Genomic DNA, 7,618 nt, shown 5'->3' with positions numbered 1-7,618 from the left:
AGGCAGCCTTGGTGTCCATCAATGGAAGAGTGGAAGAGGTGGTATATATACATATACAATGGAATATTACTTGGCCATATTCCACTGGAGGGGAATGAGTTCTTGCCTTTTGCAGCAGCATGGATGGACCTGGAGGGTGTTGTGCTGAGTGAGTATGTCAGACAGAGAAAGACAGATGCAATGTGATTTCACTTATATATGAAATTTAAAAACAAAATTAACAAACAAAACAGAAACAAACCCATAGATACAGAAAACATTTTGATGATTGCCAGATGGGAGAGGGGTTGGGGGTACAGTGAAAAAGGGAATGGATTAGAAGGTACAAATTGGTTGTTATCAAATGGTCATGGGGATGTAAAGTAAAGCATAGGAATATAGTCAATAATATGGTAATAATTATGTATAGTGCCAGGTGGGTACTAGAGTAGTCAGGGGGATCACTTCTTAAATTTTATAAATGTCTAACCACTATGCTGTACTCCTGAAATCAATATAAAATAATATTGAATGTTAACAGTAATTGACAAATTTAAAAAGGGGGAGAAGGGGAATAGGAAGTCCAAATTTCCAGATATAAAACAAGTCATGGGAATGCAATGTACAGCATGGGGAATACAGTCAATAATATTGTGATAACATGGTACCGTGTCATGCTGGACTTATCATGGTGATCAATTCTTTAAGTTTATAAATGCTGAATAATTATGGTGTACCCCGAAACTAATATGATATTGTATGTTAGCTATGTTTTTAAGAAAATTCTTTTTAAAAAGAAATGATTAAAAGGGACTTGGGGGGCCAGCCCAGTGGCTTAGGCGGTTAGAGCGCCATGCTCCTAACTCCAAAGGCTGCCGGTTCAATTCCCACATGGCCCAGTAGGCTCTCAACCACAAGGTTGCCAGTTCAACTCCTCAAGTCCCGCAAGGGATGGTGGGCTGTGCCCCCTGCAACTAGCAATGACAACTGGACCCAGAGTTGAGCTGCGCCCTCCACAACTAAGACTGAAAGGACAACAACTTGACTTGGAAAAAAGGCCTGGAAGTACACACTGTTCCCCAATAAAGTCCTGTTCCCCTTCCCCAAAAAAGTCTTAAAAAAAAAAAAGGGACTTGGGCTTTATCTGCAATATTTTAATTTCATACAATAAGAATGTATTCACAAATTACTTATATAACATTTTTTTCATAGAATTTATATTCCTGCAGAATAAACCTGTGGACCCCAGTTCAAGGAACACTCCATTTCCACCCCTCCTGCATTCCTAGTGGCTCAGTTCTCTCTTCCCCCTCCCTATGACCCCATTACACAGTGTGGTATAGGAGAAAGAACAAGGGATCAGGAGCCAGACAAACCCAAGTTTATGTCAAGGGAAATCACTCTACCACTTGTAGGCCAGGTGGCTTTGGACAAGTTACTTAACCTCTCTGAGTTTAAACTTTTCACTGATCAAATGGAGATGGAAGCTCAAGTATCATTTTCTCTCTGACCATCCACTTTCCCTCGTCCCGCCCTAGTCTAGGTCAGGATCATCTATTATAAATTCTCATGAAACTATGTTTCTCCCCTAAAGGCACTATTTCAGATGATTATTTTGCATGCATGTGTGCAATCATTTGGCCAAAGTCCTCTTCCTCGACTCAATTATAAGCTTCTTGCAGCAGATTCTATGTAGCTCTTTGCTCATGATTGCATGCCCACAGCTAGTATAGTGCCAGGCATTAGTAGAGCTTCAATAGATATGTAGGTAACACATGAATGAATAAATAACCTAGGTTATTGGGAATGGTAATTGTGGTAGATTAAAGGTGGCTTCAAATTCTTTGCCATTTTTCTTCTCCCCTTGAATCTTGACCAGCCCCATTATTTGCATTGACTAATAGAAAAGACGGAAGTGATGCTGTAATTTCTGAGGTTGAATCTCAATTGATCTGCAGTTTCCACTTGTATGTGCTTGAAACACTTCTTCCTGAAACCTAGCACATCTTCTGTGAGAAATCAGCATATTTAGAGAGGCCACGTGGAGGAGAATTGAGGTCCCTGGGGGCTACAGCCCTGGCTGAGCTCCCAGCCGACAGCCAGTGTCAACCTCGGCCACGAGTGGGCCACTGTGGAGCCCAGCACCAGGGGATCCTTCCGATGTCTGCATTCACCACCAGCACCACATGACGCAGGAAATGCACTCAGCTGAGCCCAGCCAACCCACAAAACAGGCACAGCGATAATAAATGGGGTTGTTCTAAAGACATTAAGTTGGTTAGGCAACAACTGATAACTGAAACAGATGTAGAGACTCATAATGAAAAATCCATCAATTAATATTAGTCTCCTTTCTTTTCCTTCCATATGTTTCAACTTGGAAGTCCTCTTCCCTGGTCTCCTTCCCTGCCACCTCTTCCCCCCATACTTCTCAATTCTGGAGCCCTTGCTTTGGTCCTTTCCATCACTAATGGCCCAGCTGCAACCCAGCACTGACACCATGGAGCTTTCTCACCACCTCTCCTTACTGATGCCTTGCTTTCCCTGGAAGAGCTGTCCTGCCCCTGGTCAAGACTCGTGACCCCGAGGGCACTGCCTGCAGATCCCCTTACCTGTCACATAACTGCTTCACTACCAAGTCGATGTACATCTTCAGTGGGAGGGATTAGAGCATCCAACAGCTTTTTGGCTCGTAGTTGGTGCTCACAAATACTTTGCCTTTTAGTTGTCAGTCTTTACCAGGAAAGGATTATTCGGTGACCTGGGGATGGCAGAATTGAGCTAGTTGTATCATTTTCCCATCAGAAAACTGGGGCCAATGAGTCACTGCCTAATTTGCGTCCTGGACCTTAATCTCTCCCACTTCCCAGGTTTACTCCACGTTAAGAAGAGAAAAGAAACCTTGGCCTCACATCTCAGAAATGTGCAAAATCTGGATAAATCCCAAAATGGATTAAACTAGAGTAACCAGAGTGGCTTGCATTATCACACATTTCCTCACACTGCTGTAAAAGAGTAAAAATCGGTTATCCTCACTCCTGCTCTGTGTTGAGAGCCTGAGGCACAGATTAAGGTCAAAGTCAACTGTCACAAATTTTCCTGAATAGTTAACATACACTTTGATTAGGATGTTCTGATATTCTCTTTTGAACTTAGCATACACTTGAAGTCACTGAATATCTTTATGAGTATTCATGTTGGACGGTGGCTGCGGGTTGCTGAAGGCTCAAGGAATTCAAGACTGCCTCATCTCATCAGTGTAGTGACCAGCGCCCCTTCTCCCAGACTGTCCAGAGCTGGGCTGGAGTACCAGGCGAGTTCTGACACGTGCACATGCTTCTGTGGCAGTTTTGCGCACCTAAAACATGTACCTTTGTTTGTAAAATAAGAATTGGTCCCTTGACATATGTCAGACATACTGAATATTGTGAATACAGAGAGGAAAAGCCATAGTTTCTGTTGCTAAGGAGCTTCGGTCTGGTGGGAAAACACAGATGCTCAAAACAGTATGAAATAGGGGCATCTATCCCCAATGCAGCCAGGGTTGTGGCATACAAGTGAAGGGCACAAGACCATGAGGTGACCAGAGTTTCCCCTGTCTCACTATAACAAAGTCCAAGCTACCTTAGTGTCCTCTTCAGGACTAGTGTCTCATTCCCAGCCGCTGAAAAGGCTGTGGTCAATGGAAGGAGTGGGGGGACCAGGGGGGAAAGCAAGGAAGCATCGGGACCAGGGACCAGATCCTAGTTTTCACATGTGCTTAAGTAAAATAGGGGCCCTAACAGAAGCTTGTGAAGATTCAGTGCATTCGAGCTTACACATGTGCATTCTGTAATGCAGAGGGAGGGGCCCTGAGGAGGGGCATGGCCAGGGGTGCCTGAAGGACTCGCTGAACCTCTCCCAGGCCAGCTGAGTGCAACAGACATGTGTCCTCCGGAGCCCTAACCGCTGGCCCAGCAGTACTCTTTCTTGTTGCTCACACACTCAAAGGTGTTGAGGACCTCGGCATGGCCCTATCCACCAGGGGCTGGGCCTCATATTTATGTCCTGATGGAAACCTTCCCACAGTAGCACTGAAAACTAAGAATCTCTGATTTTCTACTCTTGTTTGTTTCCGTTTCCTCTGTCATGATGTATGACTCATTTATTTTTTGCCATTACTTTATTATATATTTTTGTGGTAAGTTTTCTCAGGCAGGAAATAAACAGATGGACAGAGAAGAAGGGAGGGAAGGAGGGAGATAGATGATAGATAGATGATTGATGATAGATAGATGATTGATGATAGATAGATAGATAGATAGATAGATAGATAGATAGATAGATAGACAGATAGATAGACAGATAGACAGACAGCTAGGTAGTAGATAGACAGATATGGTAGGCAGACAGAGAGATGTTGATAGATAAATGGATGGATGATAGGTGCAAACTGCTGTGCCAAGAAGAGGGCAAAGGATGAGCAAAAGAAAGCAAAAGAAGAGAGAGACTCAACATGACAATTTTATGACCTTGTGTTCACCCCCAGCTCTGCCCTCACTTTCCTAAGCATTCAGCTTTGGAAGGCAGCTGAAGCCGCCCACTGCTGCATGCCAGAGCTCAGCCTTTCCATTTCCAGTGTGCAGGCAGCCCCAAGTTATGCTCGAAATGAAAGCAAACAAGGAATTAACTAAGGCAGCCTAAGCGCTCATCAGGCCGGACTGTTCCTTCGTGAGTTGGTCAGTTACTTCCAAATCCTGTCTTCAGGACAGGTACACAGCAGCCCCACAGGTGGAAACCCAGAGTTGGCTGATATATTACTATAGCCAAAACCCCCAAAATAAAGTCAAATTTCAAGAATCACAGAATCTCAGAGTTGAATGTTGCCGAGTCCCAGGGAGGTGACCTGATTTCTCCTGGGTCACAGCCTATGGTGCATAGGACCATTTTATATTCCACTATTTTGGTCACATACATGCATAAACATCCAGATGGTTCCATGATGATATCCTGAATTATCAAGTACATTATACGTGAGTAAGCCCTGGTTTTGAGTCTCAAACTAATGTTTTAGTCTCTGTTTAGTAATTACCTGTTGGGTGAATGAGTGCTTTTATAAAATAATATTATAATATGCACACTTCTGCATTCCAAAATCCTAAACAAATTATACTTTGATTTGATGAGGTCACATTGGTTTTAATGTTTCAAAACCTTGGTTTTAATATTTCAGAACTTTCCGTGCTGGTGCCCTGTCCACTCCCCCACCCCGTCCTTTCCTCTCATAAGCCTTGTGCTACTTTTCCTTAAATCTCTGTAGCTCTTAACATTTATTACCAAGCACCTGCCTAACATTATTTACCTTCACAGACAGCATGATTTGAAAATTTTTCTTTACCAAAGTATATTTATTAAGAAATAATTCCTTTTCCAAGATGTGGTGGAGTAAACATGGCCCCAAATTCTTTCTCCATCCCTTGAATCGGTGACTTGATTTGATCAGTAAGATACGGTGGAAGCGACCTTGTGGAATTTCCTGACATAACCACAAAAGGCCTTGTAGCTTCTACTTGTGCTCTCTTGGAATGTTGTGTCACTATAAGAATCCCAGGCTGGCCTGCTGGAGAACCAATGAACAACCCCAGCTAACTAGCAGACATGGAAGTGAGGCTGTCTTAGAACAGCCCCAGTACAGCCACAGCTACATGAGTGACCCCTGACGAGACTAGCAGAAGAACCACCCAGGTGAGCCCAGACCAAATGGCGGAATCTTGAGCAAATAAATGATCGTTGCTTCATGCTACTAAATAAACATTGCATGGAGTGTTATGCAGCAATAATAAATAATAGAGAAACTGTTCCAGGAGTGAGGTACAGTGTACTGACAAACTACAAGAATGTGGTGTCATCTTTGGGACAAGGCAGACTGAGTCTGGAAAAGCAATGAGAAGTCTGTCAGCAAAGCTTGTTAACAAGAGGCTGGAGAACCAATGAGGAGTTTCTTATTTCAGGCTGGATAAATGGCAAGGCAAGTTGTTAAGTGGTGGGACATGGGGGAAATGTCACTTGTGCCAACTTAAAAAATAGAAAGTGTTAATGAACTTGTAGATCTGGGTAAGAACATCTCTACATAGAATGTCAGTTGAATGTTGTTAGCTAAATATTATAACATACTGCCAAAGAGAGATGAGTTAAGAAGAAACTGTTCGGTTTGCAAGTAGGATTTAGAGAAATCATAGAGGGACCAGGACATACTAGATTGGAAAGTAAAATTCAGCTAAACAAAAGGGCACTGCCCCAGAGCAGTCTAACAGAGCCAAATAGAAGGAGGTGAGTCTGAAAATGAACATAGAGATGTAACTAGAGAACAGGGAACAGACCCTACCACATTCATGGGAAGCCCATAGAGTCTTTAAAAGAATTGTTCTGGCAAAAGCACCACCAGCTCAGACTGACAGCAGCCCAGACATGTCAAACTAAAGAGATCTCCAGCCCCCAAATTTCTATGGGCAGGAAGCACACTGAGAGAGGGTCCAAGCTGCAACTGTGGACCTTTTATGGAAAAGGAAAGACTTCTCAGAGAGTGATAAAGAGCCCAGAGAACAGTGGACGTGAGAGCCACTCTTGGAGGACAGAGCTAGGCCCTAATCAGGAACATGCTGACCCTCCGTGCCCAGCTGGACTTCAGAATTGCTGTGTGCCCCTCACTGTTTGTGCCTCTTGTACCTCCCCTTTCAATGTGGGTTTCCCCATTATGTGTTGGGTGACGGGGCAGGCAATTTGCCTTTTTATTTCACAAGTCCCCAGATCAAGAGAAACCACACGGAGTTGCTGCCTCCAAGGAGCCTCACCTACATCTGGACCCACCCCAGAGGACAAGAGGACAGGGACAGGGCACAGAGCCACGTGGGACCATACTTCAAGGGGTCTTGGGCAGGTGAGAGCATTTTGCATGTGGGAATGATGTAAATAATTGTGTCCAAACGGTGGAATGGGGTGAATTCCAAATAGACACAAATGCTTTGCAGCTCCTCCCATCAAGAAATGAAGCTTATTTCCCCTCCCCTTGAAACTGGTCTGGCCTTGCAACCTACTGTTAGGTTTTTTTTCGTTTGTTTGTTTTTTGTATATGGTCAACTTTATTGTAAATCACAAATATGTTAGAAAATGGATATCGTTAATAAAAGACATCTAGGTTCTCATGGACTTCTGCTTTCTGTTCATTCAGTTATGCAGTTAGAAAACCCAGTTTACTTGAGAATGGTAATATCTTAATTTTATTATGGCAAGTTTTCATCTCATAGGCATTCTGAAAGAGTCTCCGGGCCTCCCAGGTTCAGGGACCATACTGTCTTAATAGACCTGCCCATACTCAGTACCTTCAGCAATTCCTTATAAATTTCAATGGGCACCAGGCCAATGGAACATTCTGTTATTCTACTGGTTCTTAAGGTACAGTTCTGGGGCTATGCCTGAGAATTTGCATGTCTATCCTCCTGTTCCTCTTTGATGTACTCTCAAGGGCAGTTGTTTATCTTCCAAAAATACTATATCATTCACTTTACCTACTCTCCCTGCCAAATAAAGGACCCCACAGCATTGTCAACTGCCAAAACATTAAGTAAGGTGCCTCTTCTCTCCCTAAATCAAGTTATTTGGA

Source organism: Rhinolophus sinicus, linkage group LG06 (assembly GCF_036562045.2).
Source record: "Rhinolophus sinicus isolate RSC01 linkage group LG06, ASM3656204v1, whole genome shotgun sequence".
Lineage (NCBI taxonomy): Eukaryota > Metazoa > Chordata > Mammalia > Chiroptera > Rhinolophidae > Rhinolophus > Rhinolophus sinicus.
This window is presented reverse-complemented; position numbering follows the sequence as displayed.